The sequence below is a fragment of the Chrysemys picta genome, chromosome 2, assembly GCF_011386835.1.
Source record: "Chrysemys picta bellii isolate R12L10 chromosome 2, ASM1138683v2, whole genome shotgun sequence".
NCBI classification, from domain to species: Eukaryota; Metazoa; Chordata; order Testudines; family Emydidae; genus Chrysemys; species Chrysemys picta.
This window is the reverse complement of record NC_088792.1, coordinates 48950029-48963825: the sequence shown is the minus strand read 5'-3', so window position 1 is coordinate 48963825 and position 13797 is coordinate 48950029.

The window sequence follows — 13797 nt, the reverse complement described above, 5'->3', positions numbered from 1 at the left end:
AGTGCTCTAATCACTAAGCTATGGGATAGTCTGATGTGGGGCTCCCTCACTCTCTTGGTGAAGCTGTTCTACTGTGGATAAATAATTAAAAAGTAGTTAGTCCACGGACGCTGTATAGTCCAGTGGTTGGGGCACACACCTGAGGTAGGATCCCCATGGTCCAATCTCTCTGCTCCAGTGACTCTTTATACACACAGGAACAACTTCAACAGGAGAAAGTGAGGGACCCCCTTCCCTTATCAATATATCCCATAGCTCAGTGGTCAGCACATTCCTCCTGAGGGATGTGGGAGACCCCTGTTCAAATCCTCTCTTCTCCTCAAATAGAGGGGGGAAATTTAAGCTAGGTCTTTCACATCTTAGTTGAGTGCTCTAACCAGTCAGCTAAAAGTTATAAAATGGGCAGAACCTCCTTCAGCCAGATATTGAATGGAGGCCAATCCAGCTTTAGAATATCAGGGTTGGAAGGGACCTCAGGAGGTCATCTAGTCCAACCCCCTGCTTAAAGCAGAACCAATCCCCAGACCGATTTTTGCCCTAGATTCCTAAATGGCCCCTTTAAGGATTGAACTCATAACGCTGGGTTGAGCAAGTCAATGCTCAAACCACTGAGCTATTCCTCCTCCTCTGAGCATATCTACCATGCTTGGGCCTTACAGGTGAGTTTGGTGGCAAAATGGCCATCTTCCCCTGGTTCAGGGATCACAACTAGGCTTAGGCAAGACGTAATGATTGGGACACCTAGAGCAGGGGCGGGCAAACTTTTTGGCCTGAGGGCCGCATCGGGTTTCATAAATTGTATGGAGGGCTGGTTAGGGGAGGTGGTCGTGGCCCAGCCCCCACCTCCTATCTGCCCCCTCCGGGACTCCTGCCCTATCCAACTTCCCCCCCCCCCCCGTTCCCTGATGGCCTCTCTGGGACCCCTGCCCCATCCACACACCCCCGCTCCCTGTCTCCTGACCACCCACAGACCTCCGCCGCCCCATCCAACCCCATCTCTCATTCCTGACCACCCCCCCAGGACCCCTGGCCCCATCCAACCACCCCTTCTCCCTGTACCCTGACTGCCCCCGGAACCCCTGCCCCAACTGCCCCCTGCCATCCCATCCAAGTCCCCCTCCTTCCTGACTGCCCCCCCGGGACTCCTGCCCCCATTCAACCCCGTTTCCCCCCCGACCACTCCAACCCCTATCCACACCCCCGCCCCTTGACCACCACCCTGAACTCCCCTGGCCTCTATCCAACCCCCCCAGCTCCCTGCCCCCTTACCACGCTGCCTGGAGCACCGGTGGCTGGCGGCGCTACAGCCACCGGTGCTACATGCCGCCGCCACCATGCAGCACAGAGCACCGGGTCAGGCCGGGCTCTGCAGCTGCGCTGCCCCAGGAGCTCACAGCCCTGCCGCCCAGAGCATTGCGCCGGTGATGGAGCGAGCGAGCTGAGGCTACGGGGAAGGGGGGACAGCAAGGGAGGGCCCGGGGGCTAGCCTCCTGGGCAGGGCCGGCTTTAGGCCAATTCCACCAATTCCTCCGAATCAGGCCCCGCGCTTAAGTGGGCCCCGCATCCAGTGGCAGGGCCGCCCAGAGTGGGGGGCAAGTGGCAGAGAATCCCTTCCCTGGCTAGAGGCACCTTTTTAATTTTTTACTCACCTGGCGGCGCTCCAGGTCTTTGGCAGCGGGTCCTTCACTCGCTCCGGGTCTTTGGCGGCGGGTCCTTCAGTGCCGCCGAAGACCCGGAGCGAGTGAAGGACCTGCCGCCAAAGACTAGGAGCGCGGCCCAGTGAGTACAAGCCCCATGTGTTTTTTTTACGTGGTTTTTTTTTTTTTTTCAGTCATCCCTGTTGGGGCCCCATCGAAACTGTTCGAATCGGGCCCCGCACTTCCTAAAGCCGGCCCTGCTCCTGGGCCAGGAGCTCGGGGGCCGGGCAGGACGGTCCTGCAGGCCGGATGTGGCCCACAGGCTGTAGTTTGCCCACCTCTGACCTAGAGGGAAGCAGCAGAGTGCAGGCCCAGAGGCAAAAACTTAGGCACCAAAGGAACTTTTACCCTGAAAACTTAGACACCACGTGAGTTTAGGCACCTAAAAGGTTAGGCAGCAGCCAAGCAGTTTGTGGATTACAGCGACACCTAAATCTGGGATTTAGGCACCTAAGTACCTTTGTGGATCTCTCCTATGCTACTGCTCAGCTGCCTGAAGGGTGGCAACGTCTCCCTATCACCCTGGAGAATTGCCCTTTACCCACCCTAATGGGAAAATCCAAATCAGGATATATGAGAGTTATCTCCTTTCTCTAGAATGTTTTTAAACTAAAACCAGAGAATTTAAAAGCCAGTTAGATCCCTGATATAGAGGTCCACAGGCTGATTATAAATTCTTCTGAAAAGACTATTCAGTTTAATAGAGTGATATGGAATCTTATTTTGTAGAGCACAATAGTTTAGCTTTATACCTTTTATGCTCTATAGGAGTTTTCTGTAACAGGAACCTCTGTTCTTGGGCTTGCTGTGGGGTGCAGAATAGAGAGGAAGTGTTGGCCTGGGACTCAGGAACCCTGGATTCAAGTCCCTGCTGTGCCACAGACTTCCTGTGTGACCTTGGGCATGTCACTTACAGCTTATTTACAAGGGGGTTTTAAACTGAATCAAATTGAGTTAGTCGGGTTTGAAAATGCTTCTGCACATGACACAACCCATGGCTGTGCACTTACTCCACATTTATCAGGAGTTCTGGAGCTCTCTTTAGTCTCTCTGGGCCCCACTTCCCTTTCTGTAAAAATGGTGATAGTAGTGCTTTCTTACCTCACAGAGTTGGTGTGAGGCTCAGTATATGAAAGACTTTGAGGCACTAAGATACTACAGTGATGGGGTCCATTTAAGTACTAAGATAGATTAACCCTGTGGCAACTCTAAGGTTTGAGCCTACAAACACTTCTGCACATGTTTAATGTTACTCCCATTGCCTTCCCATTTGGAATAAAGTTAAGCCATGTGTAAGTGAAGGATCTAGCCCTAAACATATTCTGAACTTGTAATATCTGAAAAGCCTCAAAGATGATATGTCCTGGGCTCAAAAGGAATGTCAGAATGAATTTACATTTTCCACTGAGACAGAGAGGTGCTGAATCTCTCACCAAAGTCTCATTATACATTGGCGTGGCACAAATACAATTCCTAAAACCTACTTTTGATGTCTTCTCAAAAATATTTCCTCCAAATCATTTCAGGCCAGATTGTGAACGCTTTACAAACAAGTGACGTCAACAACAGCAATAGTGTGAGGTCTTCACAACCTGGCCCTAAAAAAAACAACCAACCAAAAGTAATAAATGAACCAGCCATGTCTAACAGCCACAGAACAGACCTTGTAAAGATATCAAAAATACCTGTGCATCTGAATAAAGGCAGTGAAAGTAGAACACAGAAATATTTAGCTGAGATATTAGAGATTTATTTTTACAATGTGTACAGTACACATATTCAGATCGTTAGGTCCATCTACAATGCAGAAAACAAACACAATATTAACCATCCCCAAATGACACCATATCAATCCTCTTCGAAAACAAGAAACAAAAGAAAACACACTCCCCACTCAGCAGAGTGCCTCAGGAATGGAATAAATGAGCAATATTTTTCTTAGCTTCTCTCTAGCTAGTATTTTTTTTTCCAGAGCTTGACTTTTGTTCTTGGTTTCTAATCACTTCCTGAGCCTGAGGTTTCCTAGTGCTTCTTTATTTTCTGCAGTATTCTCCCAATTAGCCTGCTTTGATTCATCTGTAGAAACAAAGATGCTTCCTCAAGCTCCCAAGACTTGACAAGGTTTCTTAACACAGCAAACCCTATTATTACTACCTTGTTTTTTAAAGGACTACTTTTGAGGATAACTTTCACAGATTTTTGTTTTAAATATACGCTATTGTTTGCAATATTATCTCAGAAAATTCACAATACAATATATTCACTTCTAATTCGGTTCCAGTCTGATTTTCCCCTCTGTTTGCAGTGCAGTACATGACCAAACATCAATTTGATCATTTCTATCAGCTCCAGCAGTGAGGAAATTATTGCTGGTTCAATCTCTGGTAAAGTGTGGGGGTAATTATGATTGGAAATATTCCCCCCCCCCCATGAAACAGCATGAAACATGCCACTGTTCCCTAGTTTTGCCTCCACCCAGGGCCCTGGAGCTAGTTTCACCCCCATCCCTGATTTTGAGCCCACATTACCCAGATTTTGCTATCCTCCCACCCCCCACTGTGTCAGATAGTAGCATGTGGCTCAGAGTTTGTTAATTACATGTTACAGCACAAGAAATTTTTGTGTAACTCCAGAGCGTTGTGTGCACATATCTGATGGCAGGATTTGGCCCTCAATGTTTTTATTATTTTTAGATTCTCAGTGCAGAAGTGGATATACATCTTTCTCTCCATTCCCCAGATTAACAGCAAAATGCTTCTACTTTGGGCTCCTCCATAAAATCTGCAGTTTCTTTCCTTTGATTTGAATAGGAGGCCGATGAACTGATCAGATTAAAGTTTACAACAAGTATTTGTTTCTAGAATTTGCAGCTAGCACACAGATCTTTTTTAGTTAATGAAAATGGCAATACTGCCATTTTTTATATGCTGTCTAAAGGCAACTGTTGGAAACAATATTGGAATTCTGCACATGCAGCATAACAGACCCTAATATTTCAGCTGAAGGAAAGGAGCTGTAATACTGCATTCCATAACAGCTAGACTACACAACAGCCTGCGCTAATAAATTGATTTCTCTAATTATGTGCCATCGATTAAACGATAAACCCAACAGATTTAGTTGCATAACATTCAATAGTGCTAATTACATCCCATGCAGCTGCATATTTAGGTGGTCTGGTTATATATTTATTTACATTTTTTACTGTCATCATCATTGTAAAATCAACTTTCTTCATGAAGCTATAAGACTCCTGCTTCAGAGTATTTTTCATCAACCAACTTGTCTAGTATAACAATGTGTGTGCTTTTTATTTGTCAGCTTATTGACTAACATATAGTCAATACTCTGTAAACTGTCTGGGGCCTAGAGATAGAATTTTCCCTAGAAGATCGGAAAAGTGTCCTTCAGATACAGGGTAACAACAGGAGCCTTTGAAACATGGCAGTGAAGGCTGTGAGCAAACTACAGTATCTTTGCAGAAGAGGATGATATTAGGAATTCAAAATAGAAACTTTTAAGGAAGATGCAAGTATTCATAAAAATAGCCCAAAACAAATGTCTCCAAATGGCACAAATCAGACACAATAAAAGACTAGTATAGAATTAAGAAGGGTCAAGTTAAGACTGTTTATATGCCAAGAAGTCACTTATCTTTCTCTCAATCTTTAGACTAGCCCTAGTAGTGTGATCATTATGAATAGATTATATCCTATAGGGTATAGTGTTCCCAGCTGTCCTCCATGCAGCCCCTCCAACCAGCTCTTTCCTATTTGTTGCATACGTGGAATGAAACTATGGGGATTGTCTACACAGCAGCAAGGAGTGTGCTTCCCAGCACAGTTAGACAGACATGCACTAGCTCTGCATGAGCTAATGCGCTAAAAATAGCTGCGTGGCTGTAGTGGAACAGGCGGCAGCTCAGACTAGGTGCCCGACCACAAACCCATCCGACCCCAAAGCCTGAGCTGCCATCAGCACTGCCTCAGTCACACTGCTGTTTTTAGTGTGCTACCTCAAGCAGAGCTAGTGTGTGTCTGTCTGCCTGCACTGGGAAGTGCCTGCCACACCACTGTGTAGACATACCCTCAGAGTTGTGAAGTGGTAAAGCATTGCTTTGTAGGCCTACCCAAAAATGCTTAGGCTGGTACAGGTTTGGAGTTCTCAAAAAATTATTAAGAGACAAGACAAGACAAGACAAGACAAGACAGAGATTCATTCTGACCTTGTTTAGGAACTGACAAAGTGGGGGAGGGAGGGCAAAATATTTAACAGTGAGGATAAGTAACCACTGGAACAACCTGCTTAGGGATGTGGGGGAATCTCAGAAGCCTTTAAATCACACTTGAGTGTCTTTCTAAAAGATTTGTTGTAGCTCAAACAGAAGTTGTGAGCATGCTGCAGGAATTACTGGGTGTAACTTTATGGCCTGTGGTACACAGATGAAATGATAACAATGGTCCCTTCTGCGTTTTAAAATCTATTAATCAGAATCAAGTTCAGTGTTCTGTAGATGTGTTGAAAGCATAGTGTGTGTCATGTCGGCATGGCTATGTGAAGAAAAGGCTGTCAATTCTTCCCTCATGTTTTCTGGATGGTGTCTTCTCTTTCTCTCCTTTCCTCAGCCATTCATTTTCTCTTATCACATTCAATCAGAATCCTTTGTATCCCCAATTCAGCCCCCCTACATCAGGCCCAGTAACACAATCTGATAACTTTGGTGTAAGGAAAGTGAACAGAAGCATGGATACTAGTCCCCAGTAGTGTTAGTAGCCACCTGCATGTGGTAGTGATGCAGCTGTACTGCTTGTAGTCTAATCACTTGCACCAATCCCCATAGTTTCATTCCACGTATGCAACAAAGGGGAAAGAGCTGGGTTGGAGGGGCTGCATGGAGGACAGCTGGGAACACTATTCTCTGACAGACCTAGGAAGGGCACTTGATGTATAAATGTTGTCACCCAGGCTACGTCAGTTACATCAGCTCCTTCAGGCAGCCAGTCTTTAGCAGATCCGGGAGGGATGGATGGGGGGTTAACACTGTTTTTTTGTAAAAGTAAGAGACCAGAAAAAAAACAAGAAGGAACAAAAGTAAAGTCCTATGAGCACAGTACATGTCTGCTGTTACAGGCTGACAGAACTTTGACAACAAAATGGCTAGTCTGTCCTGCACACAGGGGACAGTTCTTAGAAACTGAAAGGTGCTGTACACAGAAAACATCAAAACATCATAGTAAACAACATCAGCTATCATGAAATTGCAGACAGGACACATTGCAGGAGTGCAAGTCAGTAAAGTTTGGGGTCAAGTTATATCCATTTTGTTGGGAGCAGCTGCCCACACTTTTGAATGTAATATTATAAGAAACGTGATGCTCTTCAGTTTTATACCTCAGACCAAGCCCTTACAAAGGACCCTGTAAGGCCTTGTCATCATATTGAGCCACAAAGTTTGAGAACGAATTTGGTGACTCTTGGGAGTCTACACTTGTGGTGGTGTGTAGGGTGGTGTGTAGCAACACACGGTGGCGAAAAGCAGGTTACATCCACACTGTAGTGTGTACGTACATGTGGCAGTGAGAGGCTCTGGCAGGGGGGAGGCAGCAGGGAAAGGTTCCAGCAGGTTAACATTACATTACAAAAATAGCAGTGTGGACATATCAGGCATTGCTTGGGTGTGTAGAACTGTGTAGGGCGTATACCCTAGGCTCCTGGTGAGGCTGTACTCTACTCGCCTAAGCAGTGCCTCACTGTCTACACTGCTATTAATAACTGTGGTAGGTGGCTTTCAGTGTATGTACTCTACACACCACCATAAGTGTAGACATACCTTAAGAGTTTCTGAATTCATTCTCAAACTTCATGGCCTGATAATGATTATTGTGGGACAAGACAGCAACAACAACAACACTACCGAAAACAGGCTTCATACACCACACTTAGAATGAACCTGGAGTCCTGTGGAGCATGCATGGAAATGGGCTTCTTCTATGTAGTTGTCTCTCCCTTATTCCCCATCACCTCCACCATCTGGGTTTTCATCTCCTTCACCTGCCAAGAAGCTGGGGAAGTCATGGCCAAAAATATTTTTGGGTATATCAGTACTTTTAAAAAAGAAAACTGTAAAACGGCAGCTGTACTAGGATTTCTGAAGTAAATCAAGTTTTTACAGTAGAGTTTTAAAATGAAGGCCTTGCTATTAGGAAAGACCTATTTTATCATAGCAGAGCTCTCATAATGGAGGAAAGAAGTTTGGGGCAGGAAATATAGTTTGCACACGTGGTGTAAATATATCTTATTAAATGGCTATGTAGCCAATGATTTTAGTTTAGTATCCATTTATCATATGATGTTATGATTAATCAATATGTTATATTACATATATTCAGTGTATGCTAATTAGAGTTGATTTGTAGGATTATAAAATTATAAGATTGATCAATATTTAGAGGAACTTTGTAGTGGACATGAGTAAGACAAGCTGAAATGCAAAAGCCTGTAGGCTGAGGCCTGCAAGACTCTATCTTAGCTACCTTGGACCTTAGAGACAAGAAATGATGGCGCAAGTCGATGACTGAGAAATAATCCGAAAGATGATGGGAAAGAGGTACCAACTGGTAACATTGCACAAGTATAGCTGGGAAGATTAAATTTAAATCACAAAATGCTGTAACAACAAATATTATCTCTAAGCCGTACCCTAACCGGAGGACAAAGGGGGTACGTCAATATTAACAAGAACCTACCCAGCCTATAGAATTCGGGATCCCTTGTGTTTCCAGGGGACACAAACCAATAGGAGAGAGGGTTGACACTTTCATGTACATGCACAGAATGTAGGTATAGAGAGACTCACAGTATAAAAAGGGGTGCCAAGAGCAGGAAATTGGGCTTCCTATCGGAAACTCCAGCAGGATCCACTCCTGTATTGATAGTCAATCCATGAGAGGGCCAACAGACTCTAACACCATCTAGGAGGGATGTAAGTATGTCTGTAGGTATAACTAGTTCATTATACTTATCTATAGGAATTGTATATGCTGTGACATTTATAGCTTTGTTGGTAACTTTTATAAAATTCCTAAAAGATAGATGCTCTTGTAATTGTATGTGTTATTTGCCTATGGTTTCATGTGTTTCTATGAACTCTAGATCTGGAATAAACAGAGGTAACTCTGTTGAACTTGAGACGATAGCCGCCAGAGCTGAACCCACTGAGATATGATTAACATTAAATAGAATAAAAGGCTGTGGCCTTAAATTTGCAGAAAAGAAGCCAGTGTGGTGATGAGTTCATTTCCCCAGAAATCACCACCTTGGTACTCATTCTTCCTGGCATCCAGGAATTCACAATTCACTTAATGAAATTTGATCAATGTACCTGAATCACAGAGTTTACAGGAATCAGTAAAAGCATCACAGGGAGATTAGAACACTGTTTTTATTTTTTAGGGGAGAAAAAATACATGATTAGACTTGAGCAAGATGTATTGTAAAATTATAGTGTTGCACACACAAAATCAAATACTATGACTACACCAAAGGAGCTTTCTGTGCTTCTTGATCTTTTTGTGCTAAACATTAACTCTGATTTCAGAGATGAAATCCTGACCCCATTGAAGGTAATGATGAAAATCATTGACTTCAGTAGGGTCAAGATTCTACCCCAGGTGTGCAAATTCAGATCACATATATATTCTCTGAGGGCCAAATCCTACAGTTTTCACTGAGGCAAAACTCCCTTCATTTCTAAATTCTATCCTAGGCTGAATTCTTGAGTTTTGCCTCAGTATGGATAGCGGACTACAGTATATGGTCCTGAGTTATTAATTTTGTGTTTTAAGCTTATTTATGTTAATATTATGGCTTTACCAGCTGACCGTGGTGGTTTAAATCACTCTAGTTTGCAGTAGATGATACAATCTGAGAATTAGCTGATTGTACAGGTGAAGGAAATGAGTTAGATGTCTTCCACCTGCCCTACACTATGGAAAACCTTGTTAGCTAACACTCTTTTTTCCCACCAGTGAAAGCTCTAATGGAATCCCCAAGTGAAGTCCTTTTTCATTCAAATAGATTCCAACAATGCCCCAAATGCCACCGAGTTTACTCCATCACTTCCTATACTTTACAACCTTCAGGCTGCGGTTCAGGTTCATTTACATAAATCAATTCCATTTTCAAGACATGTTTATAAAGCTATTTACATAGCTCACAACTTTTTCAGTGATAGATTCATAGCATAGCTTCTGGTCTCCTGCTAATTGAGGTTAGAAAGCCATTACTGATATAAAAGTAATAATGATATCTTGCAACTCAGTAGGAACCTGCTAATAATTCAGCTGTGGAAAGAAAACCATCTTTTCATATTCCCTTCTTTAATGTCATTTAAGCTCCACATTAGCATTCCATGAAATAAAATCTTACACATCAGTGTGTTAGGGTGTCTTGATAAAGCTTCTATCACTTCACTGAGTGCTTCCAACATAGAAAACCAATTTTTATTTGACTTTTAGGTTATATTCTGAAGCGTTCAAGAAAATAAAGCTCTTAAAAATATGAAGGTTAACAGTTAAGCTGATTTTAAAAACTTGTCTGGAACTTATTCCTACGGTATGTGGTATATGATATGATATGTATAATGCTAATAAAAAGACTGCACTATATAAAGTAGTACATTTCACAGAAAGATCTCAAACTGTTCAAAATTCACTCCTACTAGTATCCAGGGTGTTATATGCATCTTCTGTGCCCATGAAAGTATATTGCGCTAGAGGGGGGTGGGATTCTGCCAGGATAGGGCAGTTGATTTTCTTGGCTCCATAGGTAGTGAATCAGGACTTCTACAAGTTGCTAGGCTTGGCCTGGTTTTGGGCCTGCATTGGTCAGATATGGAGTTCCAGGCAATGCCCACACCATACCTCCGCTCTAGGCAGTCTTACTACAATAAAGGGCGAACAGCCTGGATTCCATCCTGGAGACCATTTCCTTCAGATCATTTTTTTCTACTGTATGAACATGCATATTTTAGTGACTATTTTCCCCCTAATAGGCTCTTCCCAGGCATCTGTGCAGCTGAACATTAAAGTACAGGCAGTAACCTCTTCATCTGGAGGGTGATTTTTTTTCTCCATACTTGTACACTTTTTGGCCTCCTTCCAAGGTACTACGTGGTTTGACCAATGGAAGGTGCAATAGGTCTATCTAGCACTCTACTGTTCTGCAGTAATTCTGAATCACTCACCATTCATCATAGAGAGTTGCTACTCCTAAAATGCAGCAGATGTTGTATGCAGTTAGAAACACAATCTGGAATTTCTAAACTGATGGCACATGAGAGAATTCAGCCTAGGATAGAATTTTGAAATGAAGAGACTTAGGGTCAGATTCTCAATGGGTTTAAACTGCAATAGCCCCATTTCTAAATACAAAACTAGCCTGTGTTATTTCTCTGTCCTCAGTGATGTTTGCAATGTATCCTAACTACAGATCTAGTGGCCCAAAACTTGCACAGAGAAGAAGCAGAGGGGAAGGAGATAGTATTTCAGACCACAAACTGGACCAGTGACCACAGAAGGCTCCACTTCAGTTCCATAGTCTGACTGTAGGTTGGGGGATTGTTGTAAATGTCATGCTCTGCTTCATTCCCTGCAGGAAGTCCAGTTACTTAGGCTTTTATGAAAGGGGTAAATTTAATTTCTGAATAGCAGCCATGCTTGGAAAAACAAACAAACAAAAACATAAAAGGCAATTCAGACAAAAATCTACTCTGGACTGCTCTAATTTAGTGACAATAAAAAGAGCTAGCCAATTTTTATTAAGAACTTTGTTGCCAAATCTATGCATTTCCTAAAACAAATTATCTCATTATGAATCATGTATAATATGGTATCTGGTTGAGATTAGTACAAATAATATATTCTCTGTTAGCCAGTTGGAAATATAACTCTTTATGAAACAGGATGTTGTTTTATACTAGGATGAGATAGACAGGACTCAGCATTCATTCAGACTATGGGAGTATGCAATGTTAAACAGCAACTTCATTCATGTGTGGGACTTACACACACACACACACACATTCACCCTCTTGTGGTGATAAGCACAGTAAACCTCATGTTGCAATTCACCCTGTACGTTCCCAATTTTTTTGACAAGGCCAGGTCCAATTCTAGGTCATTGAATCCATTACACTCTATTTAAGGTGTTCCTTATTTTTAACAAAATGTAATTCCTTTCTCCACTCTGTCTCTTGAAAAGCTCTCCCAGCCCAATATATTTCTATGGAGTTGAAAGATTTGTTCCTATTTGTCTCTTTAAATGTCCTTATTAGCTTTCAAAAATTGCCAGGGTTGTAATGATCACAATGAGTTAATTCCTTTAGTATGTATACAGTTATAATTGGCCTACTAAGATATTTTGGGGAGGAAAAATGTCTTTATATGTTTATGCTGCCCCTAACACAATGAAGCCCCAATCCTGATTGTGGTCTCCGCCATATAAACGATAATTCTTCTTACTCCATTAATTTTGAATAATACTTTGAACTTCTATAGCACTTTCCATCTGAAGATCTTAAAGTGCTTTATGAACATTAATTACACAGCACTCCTGCAGTAAATATGATCATCCCCTCCCCACTTCATAGATAAGAACATTGAGACACAATTAAATGACTTTCCAAATGTCACACAGGAAGTTTGAGATGGTGTCAAGCATAGAACCCAATTCTCTTTACTTGTAATCCTGTTCTTTAATCTCTAGACAGGCTTTCTTCTTTTAGAAAGTACTGTTGATTTGGGGATTACAGACATATGAGGACTATACAGCAGTGTGAAACATTTCAATCATAGCCTGTATTTCTCATATGGCACAAGTATGTGGATGAAAGATTCTTGCAGAACTAAGAAATTTGGAGATGTACATCAGCCCAAGCTCCCTTCCTTCTCTTTTCAGTGGCCCCTCTCTTTCCAATAAACCCTAGAATCCTTCCCACTCATGTCCATCAAATACACACAAGTCTGACTTCAGCTATAACTAGTAAAGGTAGAGTGTATGCAGGGGCGCAGCCAGCTTTTCTGCAGCCCTAGGCGGCGGGAGGTCCCGCTCCGAAATGCTGCCCCCCACAGAGGCGGCGGAAGGTCCCGCCGCCGAAATACAGCTGCGGTCGCTGCTTCCCAAATTGTAGTGCCCTAGGCGACCGCCTAGGTTGCCTAATGGGTTGCGCCGGCCCTGAGTGTATGGTGTGCTGAAGAGTTGGTATGAGGGCCCTTTCTAGGGAGGGAGAATGTTTCCCTTGGTGGTTGAAGGTCAAATTTGGATCTACAAATGAACCTGTGGGTTCACTTCAACCAAACTCTCTGCCAGCTGAACTGTAGGAGATAGTTTGTGAACCAAATCCTGTAGTGGCACCTGGATCAGACGCTGACCTTTCAAGTAAATTGACAGAGAACTAGAATGCTTTGATTATGCACTACATGGCAGCTAGATTTAATGTCTCAGCATAGAGAATGTTTTATTTTATCTCTCGGTTATTGTTTAGGTTGCCTCTTCCAGACTTTTTGTATTATTTGTTTCTTGTGGGGTTTATTTGTTTGAAAATGGAGTCTAACACAAGAGAGAAGTCTTATACATTCAGCTATATAGGTTGTCTGGATAAATTAGCAAAAGCCAGTTTCCCAAACCAAAATGAGCCCTACTGTGGTCAAAGAAGATATGCCAGAGATGAATTTGGTCTTGTTTCTATATAGCGTAATCTGTGTGCTCATTTAAACTACGGACGATTGGTTTATGCAGATGTTTACTGCGTTTTCTTTCCAACCAAAGCCCCAGAATATCCTGACTCTTTCCCAGCTTGCTTTGGTGGCTTCCCCTTTCCCTCTACAGCTTCCTTGAGACCCCCTTGGGAAAACAGGATTTTCACATTGAAAGGCCATTAGGTAAGATGACAAAATCAAGCTTTTCCAGATAAATCGGTCTTGATTGACCTGCTCTGTAACATACTTAAATGTTGTCAACATTTCATTCCAATTCTGAAATAATATCCCTCAATATTTGAGTCTGTGGAATTGAGCACTAACATAGATCAAATATCCTAGAC